General features: G+C 46.2%; 1 long non-coding RNA gene and 1 pseudogene across 1 annotated transcript; one reads left to right on the forward strand and one right to left on the reverse strand.

Annotated features, from left to right (window-relative positions):
* LOC134433911 (zinc finger and SCAN domain-containing protein 2-like) overlaps positions 1 to 17,077 on the forward strand; it is a 289,196-nt pseudogene that overhangs the window by 83,195 nt on the left and 188,924 nt on the right.
* Positions 738 to 13,523, reverse strand: LOC134433912 (uncharacterized). Its single transcript, XR_010031759.1, has 2 exons — positions 13,413 to 13,523; positions 738 to 952 (listed from the first exon to the last, which is right to left on the reverse strand). It is a non-coding gene; the product is annotated as an uncharacterized LOC134433912 (long non-coding RNA).

The following is a 17,077-nucleotide window of genomic DNA, read 5'->3' on the forward strand; positions in this document are numbered from 1 at the left end:
ACTCTGTCCATACCCCCACCCCACCATTTCCCCCATCCAAGCCCTGGCACTCAGAGCAGCCTTGTGCAAATCTGAGCTCCCTCCAGCCCAGGCTGCACCTGCAGCTTTCAGCTCCTTGGCTCCAACTCCCACCTGCTTTCCTTGGAGAAGGAGCTGCCTGAGACACAGAGGGATGTTCATTTATTGTCAGCCAACAAAGCCAAGGCAAGCAACAGCTGCATCAAATGCAAAAGTCATTCCTCTGCTGGGTATTAAATCCACATTCTACAGCAGACAGTCTCAGAGCAATGGAAAACACCTTCTGTGCCCAGCACAGATCCCAAGGTCCCCCCAAACCCTTCCTGCCCTGATTCTGCCCAGATTTGCTCTTTGCACACACGAGTCACAGGCTGAAGTCAGGAGCTCCCTCCATGCCCAGGGGGAGGAAATGAGGGAAAGGAGATGAAGAGCTCTCCTGTGCAGAGCCAAGGTCCAAGTGCCCCTGCAGTGGGAGCCACAACTCAGCAGGTTTGTGTCCTTTGGTGTCAGGGACTGGTGACACTCAGAGGAACAGAAAGGTTTCTTGCAAACAAACACAAATTAAGTATTTGAACAGTTTAATAACCATCACAGCTCTTTCCTCAGCTCTCTGTGATGTCCCAGCGGTATCTGACATGTCCACCATCCCCAAGAGATTTCTGTACAGGAACAGTTTTAGACAAAGACATAAGGTAATTCTGTGATAGATAAAAACACAATTAAGATGATATTTATTATATATTTATTTGAACTTCAGAAATATTGAGCAATTTCATCCAGCTCAAAGCATGAAGCCAGTCATTGAGAGGCACTTGAATGACCAGAGAGCATCTAGAGGAGGAAAACAGAGAGCAGTAGAAGTACATAGATCCACCTGCTGTAAAGGAAGAGATGTGCTTAGACATGGCCATTTCAACAGAAGAGCTGAAAACACCTGAAGAAAAATGGAGAGGAAGTAATAGACAAAATATTGGTCACACCAGTAGAAGGCAAGATCAGTATTTTTCCTCCTGCCATCTGTACACCTCCAGGAAATTCCTGTTCCAGATGGGAAAACTGTGCCATTTCTTAACAGTACTTAAATGACCCAGATAATAAAGATTTGCTTGTATATTATGAAACTAACAGGTAATAAAAGCTGTGCCCCTATCCAGGCTGACATCAGTTATGTGCCCATGAACAGCCAGTGCCACTTGTGCCCTGAGATGCCCAGCTGGGATTGGATCTCTCAGAGAGCACTTGAGGGAGAACAGAGCACCTTGTAAGTTGCAGGTCCCTGATGGCCCTGCAGGGCTCTTGACCCATCATCATCTGCTCTGCTCCAGTCTGAAACAGAGCCCAGCATGGTGTCGGGATCATCAGAGAGCTGAGGTGTGTGCTGGAATTCAATGCCCTCCCCATCCTGCAGCAGCCCTGCATTTCCCTCCTGCAGCCTTGGTCTCCAGCACAGCCATGGAGGCTCTTTGGGCTCAGGACTGTTCCTGCAGCCCCCAAGGGCAGCTGAGCTCTGCCTTTGGCACAGTCAGGCCTGGCCAGCGCAGGCCATGCTGTAGAAGTCCATCCGAAAATCCTTCATTTTTTGCCTCACAATTGTCATGAGAAAAGACTACCGAAGAGTTAAAAGTGCTGAGCCGGTTGGGAAAGAAAGTCTCCTGCTTATCTAGTGTGTTCACAAGTGATGTTTGCAGAACACGCCGTGCTGTACTCGAAGGGGGCATGCTGCCCTTTTCTGGACAATTGAACTGGACTTTCTTCCAAACTCCTGACCTGGCTGGACTGAGCTCTGGGGTGGTTCCCCTCCGCTCCATAAGAAGACCCCTCTTGTCTGTCTTAAACCACCGTGACAGACCAACAGAGATGCGAATCCCCTCATCAAGGAACCAAGAACCCCTCTGGCACCCTATTGACACCCCCATGGCACCCCCCTGGCAACCTCCTCCCAGAGACTGGGAAGCATTCGGCCATGAAAACAATGGAATTTCAGTTACCTTCCCCCAACCAAGAACAGTATATATATTGGGGTTCGGCCCGACTGTCCTTTGAGATCTCCCCAAGACGTGTACCAGCGAGTTTCGGCGGCGGGACCCCGAAGACATCACGTTTTGGTAGCTATACCCCATTCCCTGACCTTCTTTCCTCCCTTTTTTTTTCCTTGTCTTACCCTTCTCTTCCCCGGATCCCTTAACCAAATGCATATTTAGCTGTGGTTATAATCAATAAATTGCACCTTGTTGATTTGTTACTGCAAAACCCCTGTGCCTCTTGTTGGTTATTTTTGCACCCAAAAATCATTCGTCACCCGTTTATTTCGGGCGGACCTTCACATAATTGGCGTCACGGACAAGGATTCCAGCAGCCAGTGAGATTTTGCAGGTTTTGTGTAGTTTGTAACCTCTCACAAACTACACACGCCAAAGCCAAATCTCATGCTCGATTGAGCACACAGGCTCCGGAATTGACACAAAAGATTTTTCGGTGCAAAAGCAGGGGAAATTGTTACTGTCATTTCTGTTACTGATTTTACCGGCACGGACACTGACACTGATAGTTCTCCTGATCCTGATATTGATGCTGTTACTGATATTGATACTGATACTGATACCGTTGTTGTTGTTGTTGTATTTGAATTGAATCTGAACCTGTTACTGTTGTTTTTGAGGTGAATTTGAACCTGTTAACTGTTTTTTACTGCTGTATTTTGTGTACCTGGACTGTCTAAAAGGGAAGGGGCAGACTTGAAGTAATTAAGCAGTGCCTTTTAGACAGATATTGTCACTTCACCTACACAGGGAGCGAGGGGTGGCCCAGCGAAGGCTGAGTGGCTTTTTCCCTGTTCTAGGTTCTGGTCCCCTCACAAAGAAAACATTTGTGTGTGCCTGTGTTCATGTGAGTGCGTATCTGTACTGTCTGGGAAGGAAGAGACAAATTTGAAGCAACCTCACAGGGCCTCCCAGACTGATTCTGTCTCTTCAACTACCCAGGGAAGCAAGGGGACAGTGGAAAGGCTGTGTGATTTGTGTAACTTAAGTTAACTCCCTGGTGTAGCTTTGTTCCCCTCACAAAATGACTAAAAACTTCAGTGCAAAAGGTAAAGCTGAATTTTATGCTCTGCTTGCTAAATACAATGCCACACCTTCTCCGAGGGGAGAAGAATGGGCAAACTGCAATTGGCTTAACTTAGAAAATGTTATTGATAGAATATCTTCTTTGCAACATGAAACAAAATTTAAACTGGGCAAAAATAAAACCGTCCTCTGCTCAGTCTTGGGTGCCTGTCTCACAGCAGCCATAGAAACTCGCTTTAAGCAAAAAAGTGAGGAAAATGCTATCATAGACTCCCTCCAAAACCTAGTTGAAGTTTTGCAAAAACAATTGGATGAAGAAAGAAATGTAAATAACTTGTTACGGACTGCCCTGAGAGAGGAACATGTTAAAAATTCACAGAACTCTGATTCCTCAAAAGAAACAGAGGAGAAAGAAACTCCTCACACTAGTCAAAATTGTTCTCAAACAGAATTAACCCTGATGAAAAATTGCGGGAAACACTGCTGTAACAACACAAAACCTCTAATTAAAACAGAATACAACTATATCAATAATGAAGATTTTAGCCCGCACAAAACCACTAAAGAAATCCCGTACACTGCTACTGAATTAACAAAACTTGCAAAGCAGTATGGGCTTCGCCCCCAAAAATCTGAAACAGAACACATTTGTCAAGTGTCTCTCACTGGGAGAGATCAGATTCTTTTGTCAGAACAAGAAGCTGGAGGGTGCTGGAGACATGGGGTGTTCCTAACAACAGCAGACAGACGCATCCCATGGTCCCCAAATCAGCACACAGCTCATTGGGCTGAGGGGCTTAACCCCTTGGAAAGGAGAGACCCTTTGGTTGGTATCCTTGACCAACTCCTGGAAAACATTCACAAATCTGGCTGCCTGCAATTGATTCATGAAAAGAAATTAATTCCTGGTTTTGAATCTCCAATCCAATCACCTGTAAAGCCTGAAATTATGACCTCTTTAACTCAAAGGCTTCCGGGAACACTTAAACCTACAGCAATTCTCCTTCAGAAAACCATAGTAGCTCTGTCTCCTATAGAAAGACCAGATAAACTTCTTAGTAACCAGAATGACCCTTTTGTTCCCCTTTATGACTTGCTGAGAAAAAGAATAAAATGGGATTGGACTTCTTCTCAGAAGGAAACATTGCAATTGCTGATTCTTGAAGTGACAGCTCACCAAGCACTGGACCCTATCTATCCTACAGACCCCTTTCAGGTGGAGTGGGGATTTGCCTCCTCACAACTTTCAGTAAACATTTGGCAGCAGGGTCCCGAGGGTCTGACAAAGCCTGTTGGGTTTTATTCCTATGGTTTCAAAGATGCTGAGAAAAGGTACACTACCTGGGAAGGGGTGTTTGTGGTTGGCTTGGCTCCCAGGGAGGTGGAGGAGAACTGGGCAATCCAAGAAACTGGGAGCTTGGGTAGCAGCCAAAATAAACCTGCCTCTGTGACTAAAGCAACCCCTCCTCTCTCCCCCACTTCTGCTAACAGAGAGGAACAGGACAATGCCCAGGTTGGGGAACTGTTAACTGTTTGGAGTATTTTCCAAAGTGAGGGACAGAATTACTTTCTTGTCTGTATTAACACCAAGTCCTATGCTATGTTTATATTTGGGTTGCTCCAGGCTGATGCTTTTAAAAGAGCTACAGGAGATAATACTGTAAAAGCAATGCAGGGATGGTTTGGGATTTTCCTAAACCCACAGGAAATTCAATCTGGTAATGTTTCTCACTTTACTGTCAAAAGTGTGCAGGATAGGGCAGAAGGTGAAAAGATTAAATGGACTTCTCACACCTCTTACTATAGATGGGGGGTAAATGAGTGTTCCAAAATCACTGCTTTTTGCCAGACAGCTCCAAGCACAATTCCTTCACTACAGGGAGCACATGATTTCAAGAACCCAGGGCATTACCCTGGACAACCTGTTTTTGGTGGACCCCCTGCTGCTGTAGGGGAAGTACCACTGCTGTTCAAAACCTCTCTGGCAATTCCATTGTTCTAACCTTTTCTGCCTCTTCGTGGCAGAGTCTGTTGTGTTTACTTTTTCAGAAGAACTCCGAGGGACATGAAGACCTGACAAACCATGATAACACTAGTGATGAATAACAGAAATAATGTTTTTCCTTCCCCTTATGGTAACACCAGGTGATGATATTATACATAACATGTAAATTAATTGAACTTGAATAAATTGGCTGTCACAATTAGAGATTTGACCAAATTACAGCAACTACTGCAGTCATTCTTATTGGCTTTTGCAAACACACCAGTGGCTGCTATCAAGCATATTACCAAATTGGGAAAGAGTGAATGTGGATGATCACAAATTGGTAATTGATGCACTTAGTGCTACACAGAACAATGTTTCCTTAGCCCTCAGCTGTATCCAGGCACAATTGTGGATGCAATCTGTCTCTGCTGCAATCATAAGAGAGGGCGAGGAAGGCACCTTCCCCACAGAAATTCGGAAAATAATCTGGGACAGTGCCACTGAATTTGAAAGAGAATTCCAATCCTGGTGGAACCTGGTGAACTTTACCTATGATCCCATTTCAAACATAGCCACTGCTTTTGTCCTAACCATACGCAATGCCTCTGTACATTTGGTCTTCCCTGTTATTGCATTAGGATTAAACCATGACGGAGCTGTTCTCTATCCTACTGAACATAGGGGATGGGCCCGTCAGGTTGATGACAAATGGCAAACTGTTAACCTGGAAACTTGTGTTGTCCGAGAACAACAAGAGTTCATCTGTGAAAGCAATGCAATCATAGATCAAATATTTGTTTAGACGTAGAGCAAAATATCTGTCATTTCAAGATTCGTCCACATGAGGATACCCAGACAGCTCTTATATACATAGGCAATGGCTGTGCATGCTTTAGAACGACATGTGATTCTGTCTTTGTAGAAGATGTTGTGGTAGATGCAAAGAATCATTCAAATTTTTGTGCTTGTAACTTTACTAAGATAGTAGAACGCGATTTCTCTTATGAAGCTCCAGTTACTTCTCACCACCTACTGCAATCCAACTACACGCTGATCCAGAAGCTGATGCCCACTCCTATCGGAATGAACCTCACCCTCGTGAGACAACTATTGCTCCATCAGGACCTGATGGACATCCTCGAGAAAATCAAGGAGAGCGGACAGAAGACCCTGGTGACTGTTCATCACAATGTGAAACAAATACACCGGGTTATGGAGAGGGCAAAGCAGGATGTTGAGCATAGGTGGTGGGATACTCTTTTTGGGTGGTCACCTACTGCCACAGGTGTTCTGAACAGTGTGTGCCATCCAATTGTTGTTCTTTTGATCCTAGTTACGCTTGGCTTTATCTTGTCAGCAGCCCTATTCATTTTGAATTGGAGAATGATGAAAAAGCTTAAGAGACTGTCAGCTGTAGTCAATGCACACCGCTTAGCTGATGTACTCGATACAATAGATGTCCCCAAAACACTTGATACGAAACAGCTATGAATCAAGCATATGTGCCCTAGAACAACTTCTTAAATATAGAGTGTGACTTACAGAAAGTTACTTTACTTCTTAGAAAATAATTTTAAAAGACGATGATAATATTATGATCTGTTTGTTGTGATTTGTTTTAATCATTTTGAAATTGTTAAATGATATTGCTTTAACTGATAAATATTTTTTGAAATTGTTAAAATTATCATAATTTTTGAAATTGTTATAACAAATAACCACGTGTGAAGTTGTTATGATGATCAATATTAATTATGTTTATGTTTATTGGTTCCCCTTTTCCCTCTTTCTTTTCCTTCTCTTCCCCTTTTATCCCCTCTCTCCTGTCATCCCTACTTTTCCGGGGTTATGCTACCGACATGCAACGAGTTTCAAAGACACTCTAGAGCTCTGCTGATGAAGATTCCTCAAGACAATCGTGAGTCACGGGGTCGTGTAGAAGTCCATCCAAAAATCCTTCATTTTTTGCCTCACAATTGTCATGAGAAAAGACTACCGAAGGGTTAAAGCTGCTAAGCCGGTTGGGAAAGAAAGTCTCCTGCTTATCTAGTGTGTTCACAAGTGATGCTTGCAGAACACGCCATGCTGTACTCGAAGGGGGCATGCTGCCCTTTTCTGGACAATTGAACTGGACTTTCTTCCAAACTCCTGACCTGGCTGGACTGAGCTCTGGGGTGGCTCCTCCCCAGCTCCATGAGAAGACCCCTCTTGCCTGTCTTCAACCACCGTGACAGACCAACAGAGATGCGAATCCCCGCATCAAGGAACCAAGAACCCCTCTGGCACCCTATTGACACCCCCATGGCACCCCCATGGCACCCCCCTGGCAACCTCCTTCCAGAGACTGGGACTGTACTCCCTCCACACTCAGGGAGGGGGAAAACTTAACGTACATGTGAGCATTCGGCCATGAAAACAATGGACTTCTCCCCTCCATGGAAACCTAATTTCAGTTACCTTCCCCCAACCAAGAACAGTATATATATTGGGGTTCGGCCCAACTGTCCTTTGAGATCTCCCCAAGACGTGTACCAGTGAGTTTCGGCGGCGGGACCCCGAAGACATCACGTTTTGGTAGCTATACCCCATTCCCGGACCTCCTTTCCTCCCTTTTTCCTTGTCTTACCCTTCTCTTCCCTGGATCCCTTAACCAAACGCATATTTAGCTGTGGTTATAATCAATAAATTGTACATTGTTGATTTGTTACTGCAAAACCCCTGTGCCTCTTGTTGGTTATTTTTGCACCCAAAAATCATTCGTCACCCGTTCATTTTGGGCGGACCTTCACACCAGTCTATGCCCAGGTGGCTACTAATCTGTTGCACTATCTTGGAAATGAAATGTGATCCTCTATCTGAGGATATTGTGGCTGGAACTCCGAAGTGCGGTATTATTTCTTGTAATAATACTCTGGTCACTTCTCGAGCTTTGACAGTTCTGGTGGGGAACGCTTCCGGCCACCCTGAAAATGTATCTGTCAATACCAGCAAATACCGATACCCCCCTTTCCTTGTGAGTTCTGAAAAGTCAATTTGCCACTGCTGTCCAGGCCCATGGCCTCTCCCACTCTGACCGAGTTTCGGTCTGGGGGTATTTTTGGGATTAGTCTGGAGGCAAAGATCACACTGTCGGGTCACTTGAGTAATAGTGGCATATAAATTCCTAGCAACAATTCTTTCAATCAGGTATGTGTATAGGGCATTTATTCCCCAGTGCGTTTTCTGGTGTTCTTCCCTTACTAGTGACCACAATAAATGGGAAGGGATTACCAGTTTCTTTTCAATGGTAGCCCACCCTTCTTGGTTATACGTCCCTTTTTGATCTTCAATTAATTTCCTATCTCTCTTGTTGTATTCTGGCTTACCTTCAAGGGAGATTTGTCCATCTGGAATAAGGACTCCTTCAGTAGCTACCTCACCTTTTGCTGCTTCTTTTGCCTCTCTATCCACCAGCTCATTTCCTTCTTCCAATTCTGAGCTCACTTTTTGGTGTGCCTTAATGTGCATAATTGCTACCTTTTCAGGCAGCTGAACTGCTTCCAGCAGCTGGATTATCTCTTGTGCATGTTTGATGTTCTTTCCCTGTGAGGTAAGCAGTCCCCTCTCCTTCCAGATGGCCCCATGTGCATGTACAACTCCAAATGCATACCTCGAGTCTGTGTAGATGTTTATTCTCCTCCCTTTTGCCCTTTTCAAGGCACAGGTCAGGGCAATTATCTCAGCCTTCTGTGCGGAGGTACCTGTTGGTAAGGATCCAGACTCCATTACCTCTCTGCAGATGGTCACTGCATACCCAGCATGTCGCTTCCCATTGGCAACATAGCTGCTCCCGTCAGTGAACCAGGTCTCTGCATCATCCAGAGGGGTATCCTTTAAGTCTGGGTGGCTCGAGTAGGTAGCTTCAATGGTCTCCAGGCAATCATGGTGTACTGCTTCTCCTTGGTTTCCACTGAGAAAGGAAGCTGGGTTGACAATATTAGTCACCACGATCTCTACATCATCTTGCTCTACCATGATGGCCTGGTATTTCAGAAACCTCTGAGGTGAAAGCCAGTGGCCACCCTTTACTTCCAGTACTGCGGACACTGTGTGGGACACTAGCACAGTCAATTTTTGTCCCAGAGTAAACTTGCGTGCCTCTTGAATGTTCAGCACAACTGCTGCTACAGCTCTGAGGCAACCTGGCCATCCTTTGGCTGTTGCATCTAGCTGCTTAGAGAGGTAAGCAACTGCCCTCCGGTATGGACCCAAGTCCTGAGCCAGTATTCCCAGGGCAATTCCCTGTTTCTCATGGGAAAATAGGAAGAATGGTTTACTCACATCTGGAAGTCCCAGAGCTGGAGCTGACATGAGAGCATTCTTCAGCTGGTGAAAGGCCCGTGTTGCTTCTTTTGTCCACTGGAGATCTCTGCTTCCATCGGCAATCAGAGCATAGAGGGGTCTGATGAGCAGTCCATAATTATAAACCCACAGCCGGCACCATCCTGCCATGCCTAAGAAGGTTCGGAGCTCTTTTATTGTCTGGGGTTTTGGGGTTGGGCATATGGCTTCCTTGCGAGCCTGCCCTAAAGTCCGTTGCCCAGCACTCACCTCGTACCCCAGGTAGATAACTTTCTGTTTCACTACCTGTGCCTTTTTCTTGGATACTCTGTATCCTTGGAGTCCTAGGAAATTCAAAAGGCTTACCGTCCAGGCCACACATGCTTCCCTCGTCCGAGTGGCCACTAGAAGGTCATCCACATACTGCAAAAGCCTTCCTTCTTCCTGTGGAGCTTCCCAGGACTCCAGATCCTTTGCAAGTTGCTCCCCGAACAAAGTAGGGGAATTTTTCCAGCCTTGGGGTAGTCTGGTCCATGTGAGCTGGGTTTTGTGCCCACTTTTAGGGCTTTCCCATTTGAATGCAAAGATTTTTTGGCTGGCTTCATGGATGGGGAGGCAAAAGAAGGCATCCTTTAAATCTAAAACAGTAAACCAGGTTAGTTCAGGTGTTAGGCAAGTTAATAAAGTGTATGGATTGGCTACCACCGGATACAGATCTTCTGTTATTTTATTGACAGCCCTCAAATCCTGTACTATCCGGTATGACCCATCAGATTTCCAAACAGGTAAAATTGGAGTATTGAAATCAGATTGGCATTCTTTCAGTAATCCTAACTGCAGAAAATTTTCGATTATTGGGCTGATTCCTTTCCTATCCTCTTTCTTTAGGAGGTACTGCTTGATTCTCACTGGTTGCGCCCCCTCCTTGAGTTTGATTACTATGGGGAAGGCATTTTTCACCCTCCCTGGCACATCAGAGGCCCATACCCCAGGAAATACCTGACCTAGTATTTCTTCATCACTTTCTTCCTTAATGCCAATAGCTGTCAGAGTTAAACTTAATACCTCCATGTACTTTTGATCATTCACCTCCAGAGTAATTTCCCCATTTTTGAATGTAATGGTTGCTTGTAATTGTTCCAATAAATCTCTCCCTAAAAGTGCTTAATTCACCAAATTAGGCATGTACAAGAATTTATGAATACTCTATTGTTTTCTCAATTTATACTTCAAAGGTTTACAAAAATATGCCCTTTCAGACTGGCTAGTTGCTCTTTGCACTACAACATAATCATTTTCTACAGGTACTAAAGCTTTATTTAAGACTGAATATGTAGCTCTTGTGTCAACTAAAAATCCTACTCTTTTCTTCTCTTAGCTTCATTGTTATGGATCTGCTGGCGTAGAATCCCCCGGTCCTCTTCAGTTGTTTTGTACGTGTGCAGCTATCTGTTGGTCACTCCTTCTTCGTTCTGGGCATTGGCTTTTCTAGTGACCAATTCTTTTGCAGATTGCACACTGGTTCTTGCTCAGCTGAGGTGGTCTTTGTCTTGGCGGTCTCTGGTTGTATTTCTTCTGCTTTTCTTCTTGTACTACTGCCACTAACTTTTTCATTCTTTGTTTATATCTTTCTTCTTGGTTACTAAATACTCTCTAGGCTTCTTCTAACAAGGCTTCAAGATTCTTCTCATCTGGTCTCTGAATTTTCTGAAGTTTATGCCTGATATCTCTAGCAGACTGCTTTAAAAATGTATTAACTAGTTGATTTGTCCCTATCTCAGACTCCAGATCTAATGATGTATGACGACGCATAGTATTCCTTAAACGCTCTAGAAATTCAGATGGAGTCTCAGAACGCTTCTGCTTAAGGGAATATAAGGCAGACCAGTTTATGGTTTTTGGAATAGCTCTTTCTACTCCTGTTGCTATCTACTCTTGATACTCTGCTAATTTCTTTACCTCTGCCGACACATTAGGATCTCATTCTGGGTCTTGGAGGGGGAAATGTTCTTTCACATCTAGCTGTGTGGCTTTACAGTAATCTTCTGCCAAATTCTCTGCTGTCTTTAGGATCAGCTGTTTCTCTGTTTCAGTGAAAGCATCTAGTAGTAGCTGGATGTCAGCCCAGTCTGGATTGTGTTGTTTGATAACATATCATAGGCATTTGGCAGTGAGTATCAGGTCAACACAATAATTCTTCGCAATCTTTTCTCATGCTTCTAAATCAAGGGTGGTAAATGGCACTTTAATCATTAATTTGGCTCCTTCTGGTCCCACTGCCTGTCGCAGAGGGGCCTGTAGCATTACTTGCTTCTTAGTTCTAGATGCAACTGGACTCCCACGGGTGGGGTGGGTTCTAGTAGATGTGCTTTCTCTACTTGAGTCCTCCTCCTTTTTGGGGAAGTACTCTTCCTCTTCATCTTCAGTTTCAGCTTCAACTTCTCTAACCTCCCCCCCTCAGGGAGGAGGTGGAGGAGCTTTCACTCACTCAAATGTGTCTCGTTCTTGCTCCTCAGAACGATAGACCTTATCTGATCTCATACACCGTTGTCCTATACTGCATGCTGAACAACAGCGTTTGATTTGCATTCTCTTTGCCTTGTTATCTTTTTCAAGGGCTAAGACCAGTAGGTCTGAGGGTGATTTAATCTCACAGTCTTTTTGCTACTCTTGGTGATTTCTTAAAAGAAAAACTTATCAGCATACGAGACCTCATGTCATTTACTTTCTCGTCTTAAAAACAACATTAACTGCAGTAAAGTATTATAGTCTAGGGTTCCAGTGGGTGGCCACTTTGCTCTGTCTTCTAACTTGTATAAGGGTTATTAGTGTGTGCAATACTGGATTAGAATTTTTTTATTCTCAGAGCTCCCCCAGCTAGTGACTTCTTTCTAGTGGGCTAAGATGCACCCTAAGGGGTTGGCCTGTGGAACTTTTTTGCTCTGGTTAGTTCTCATTATTTCCTTCTTGCCCTATCTCGCTCCCACCCAAACCTCTTTTCAGAGGACTTCACAGTAGCTTCTCAATCTTCCTCCCACACACTCCAAGTGGCAGGTATCAGATGCGATTTCCCACACACAAGTTTTAAGATCTTAGCCTCTGAATCAGCTTGATCAGAAACTTCTAATCTACACTTGGGGCACGTGCTCTGTCGCTTGTTAGAACAGCAATACCAGTGTTTCTCACAAACTATACACTGTAATAATACTTACGCAGCGTGCCAGCCCCTTGATGTACCAAAGGCTACTTGAAATTTTTCGCAAAGGCAAGCTATTCTATTTATTACAGGGAGCTCTAAATCTTTTATGGCAAGTTGTTCTCAGTCTAGACTTACAAGAGTGTTAGCTGAAGTCTGGTAGAGTTTTTTTAAATGAATTTGTTCATCTCCCCTATCTATCCAATAATCTACCGGATTCACAAACTCTCAGGGGTCGAGTCTAAACCACTGAGGCAGAGGAACCCCTCGGGTTCGTCTAGCGACAGTGAAAGTATGCACAACTTACACTGCAATTTACTACTTTTACTCAAGAAACGTCTTCACCTACGCTTTTCTACAGTTTACTCTGTCTTCTCTGTCAGGCGCTCCCCGCCCCCACAGCTTGCCTCGGCCTGTGTTTACTCAGCTTCTTCAGCGGCAGGTAGGACTTCCTCCCCCCGTGCAGTAGAGCACTATGGATCTACTCTCTTTTATACAACATACACTTTATACACTTGCACAATTACAAATACAGCGCGCCGATCACTCAATGCAACATACAGCAACACAGTGTCTGGACACCACTCACACACACACAAAGAAAACATACGCGGGTTCAGCTCTACCCTATCAGAACAATGAACCTTAATACACACATACATGTGTTTACCCAGCTCACCCCCAGAGCTGCTGGCGGTTCCGCTCTATCAGAACGATGAACCCCGTCTCTAATACAGCTGCTCTATCAGCTGAACCCAGACGTCTCTGGGTGGTTTACTCCTTTGCTCTCCTTCCTCTCCCCCAGGGGCCCCTCAGTACATACTGTATCTTCCTCCGCAGGCCAGCAGGTCCTTGTCTGTCCCAGCAGGAGGCAAGTCGAGAGGAGCGGAGCCTCCTCCAGGAAAATCTTGGGGCGGGCCTAGGAGTCCGTCGGTCCCCCCCTGTCCCTGTGGGGGCAGAGATGGAGATGGAAAGTATCTCTTTCTCCTGCCTGGCTCACCAAGAATGTTTTGCAGAGAAAAGAAGAAACCTCACAACTTTGTAAAAGTTGTAAAGCCCGGTATGCTTTAATTACGATGCACGCTGGACGCAAGCCCCCATAAAGGCAAGCATACCTCTGAAGACCTCGGGTCTTCTTTTATCTCCCTTCTAAATGCATATGCATGCAGTTTCAAAATAAGTTCATACATATTCATTCTGCGTGACATTTAGCACCAGTTCTTCTTTATCAAAAAAATTTCTAAGTCTAAAACAGATTAACTTTGTAGTCATTTCTGTTTTTCTTTCTCTATCTCTTTATTGTCTCTAAAGTGCAGCTTTTATTTCAACTTTAGCCCCACAGACCCCTCACCTCTTCCAAACACTTCACCTAATTCAAAATAAATTCCTACTCTGTCTCAATCTCACACCTTTGCTCTGGCTCAGTGCAGAACTGCAGGATTGCAGGCGCTTCCTCCCAGAGCTGCGTGAGGCGCTGGCTCCTGCAGATGGGCCCTGCCAAGCTGTCCCTGCCTCACGCTGGCCTCGCTTCCCTGGCACAATTGCTGGGCCTGAAGGAGCTGCCCTGTGCTCCAGCCTGCCGAGCAGCCCGGCTCCCTGCCCCGGTGCCCAGAGTGCTGCACACACTGCTGGCCTTTGCCAGGAGTTGCAGGGCAGCTGGCAGAAGAGGAGGAATCCTCAGCCAGACCAGCAGCCCATGGCTGACCTTGGCCTTTCTCTGCTCCTGGGTGTAGAAGTCCATCCGAAAATCCTTCATTTTTTGCCTCACAATTGTCATGAGAAAAGACTACCAAAGGGTTAAAGCTGCTGAGCCGGTTGGGAAAGAAAGTCTCCTGCTTATCTAGTGTGTTCACAAGTGATGTTTGCAGAACACGCCATGCTGTACTCGAAGGGGGCATGCTGCCCTTTTCTGGACAATTGAACTGGACTTTCTTCCAAACTCCTGACCTGGCTGGACTGAGCTCTGGGGTGGTTCCCCTCCGCTCCATGAGAAGACCCCTCTTGCCTGTCTTCAACCACCGTGACGGACCAACAGAGATGCGAATCCCCTCATCAAGGAACCAAGAACCCCTCTGGCACCCTATTGACACCCCCATGGCACCCCCATGGCACCCCCCTGGCAACCTCCTTCCAGAGACTGGGACTGTACTCCCTCCCAACCCAGGGAGGGGGAAAAACCTAACGTACCTGTGAGCATTCAGCCATGAAAACAATGGACTCCTCCCCTCCATGGAAACCTAATTTCAGTTACCTTCCCCCAACCAAGAACAGTATATATATTGGGGTTCGGCCCGACTGTCCTTTGAGATCTCCCCAAGACGTGTACCAGCGAGTTTCGGTGGCGGGACCCCGAAGACATCACATTTTGGTAGCTATACCCCATTCCCTGACCTTCTTTCCTCCCTTTTTTCCTTGTCTTACCCTTCTCTTCCCCGGATCCCTCAACCAAACGCATATTTAGCTGTGGTTATAATCAATAAAACTACACCTTGTTGATTTGTTACTGCAAAACCCCTGTGCCTTGTGTTGGTTATTTTTGCACCCAAAAATCATTCGTCACCCGTTCATTTTGGGTGGACCTTCACACTGGGCACACTCCAGACGTCCAATGCCTCCAGGCCGGGCTGTGCCCAGCACGGCTGTGCTTCCCCTCGGCAGCAGCCAGCTGCCACCTGGGCTCTGAGAGCGGAGGATTCGCCCGCTCCCAGCAAGAGGCACCCAGGGCCCGGCTGCTGCCTCTTGCAGCTCCAAGGGCCTCCTTCCAGCCTGCCTCTGCCGGGGCTCAGGCTGCTCCGGCCTCTGCCGGGGCTCTGCTGGGGCTCCAGCCCGGGCAAGGCCGGGCCTGCTCTCACCTCACAGGCGCTGACAGCTCTGCGCCACAGGAGACCTTCCCGAGCACCCTCTCTGATCTTTCTGCTTTCTCACTTGAGCAAGGCTTTCCTCCAGCCAAAGAGATTATTGCATTTAGGGATCCAAATCCAACTGGCAGGAACCCCAATGCTCTCCAGTCACAGCTGAAGGCCTGCATCTGCACAGGGTGTTTGGGCTGCCTCATTCTTCTTTTGGTTTTGCCTTCAAATGCCATTGCCCTTTCTGCCTCAAATAGAAGTACCAAAGCTGGCCAAAAACAGACCAGTGGGCCATATTCCAAAGGCAGTGTGGTCTGGAGAGGATGAATGAAGAACATCCTTCCCCTCTTTGACACGATGCCAAAGACACTGTGTCACCTTTAAGAAACAACAGACAATTCAGAAGGAATTTTTGAGCTTATTCACAGAGTGAGAAGGAAGGGAATCTTCAAGGTGAGGTGTGGTTTCAGAAACTTTATTCATTTCCAATCCTACTCTGCAGTCCTATTAGACAATCCTACTCTAACCCTAACCCTAACCCTATCCTGAATCCTAATCCTAATCCTAATCCTAATCCTAATCCTAATCCTAATCCTAATCCTAATCCTAATCCTAATTCTAATCCTAATCCTAGTCCTAACCTACAATTCTACTCTAAACTGGTTGAGGAATAAATGGTCCTGATGTGATTGTCACGTTCTTGTCTCCCTCCTCTTCTTCACTGAAACAATCAGCGGCACCAGGCTGGACGCAGGCTCAGCAAATGTTACAAATGGATGCTGCCCAAAGGGAAAATAAACAAATCAACAAAAAACAATGGACCATGACTTTCCAAGCTCAGTGCTTCACAGGATTCCTCTGGCTCCTAGAAGGATACAGGAAGAGGACCATCTACACCTCCAACTTTATGTGCAGGAATTTGCCATCACAGGCAAACCTGGCCCAGAATCCCACTCATCCATTTATCCAGGTGTCTTCATCTTGCTGAGATTTTTGTCCTGCCAGTGCTCTAGAAATGGTGCTTTCTTTGTCCTTGGAGTTTCTACTTTTCAGGAAACTCCAAAGCCTCACACTGGTCCCTCCCACAGACAGGCACTGTGCTGATTTCCACAGGGAGACAGAGCAGTGTCTACCATTCCATGCCCTGCCCCTCGTGTGCTGGATGGCACCTTCCTTCCCAGCAGGGCCAGCCCAGTGGCACTGGGCCCTGTAGTTCCCTCTCTGCCACACAGTCTGGCAGTAACACTGGTACAGTTCCCGTCTGCTTGAGCGTGCCAGGCAGCAGATGGGGCTGGGACAAGTCCCTCCCAGCTGTCCCTGGTTGCATGGCAGAAACCTCTGAGGGTGGGCTGGGGGGCACCAACCAGGGCCCCTCAGAGTGAGCCCCCCACAGCCCCTCCTGCCCACAGCCAAATCTCTGACCCCTAGGCTGGGACTGGCTTCCTTGGGTTCCTCCACCACCATTTCATGTCTCTGAACCCTGCATTGCTCTACTTCAATTCTTTTGCCATTACATAAAATTGAACACCCCACAAAATTACAAAAGAAGGTGACAGAAACAGCCAGAGGACCTCTCTGAGTCAGGAAATGCAGGGAGAGCTGGAGTTATTCAGTTTTGTGAAGAACAGGCCCCAGGGAG

The sequence above is a fragment of the Melospiza melodia genome, unplaced genomic scaffold (assembly GCF_035770615.1).
Source record: "Melospiza melodia melodia isolate bMelMel2 unplaced genomic scaffold, bMelMel2.pri scaffold_28, whole genome shotgun sequence".
Taxonomy (NCBI): domain Eukaryota; kingdom Metazoa; phylum Chordata; class Aves; order Passeriformes; family Passerellidae; genus Melospiza; species Melospiza melodia.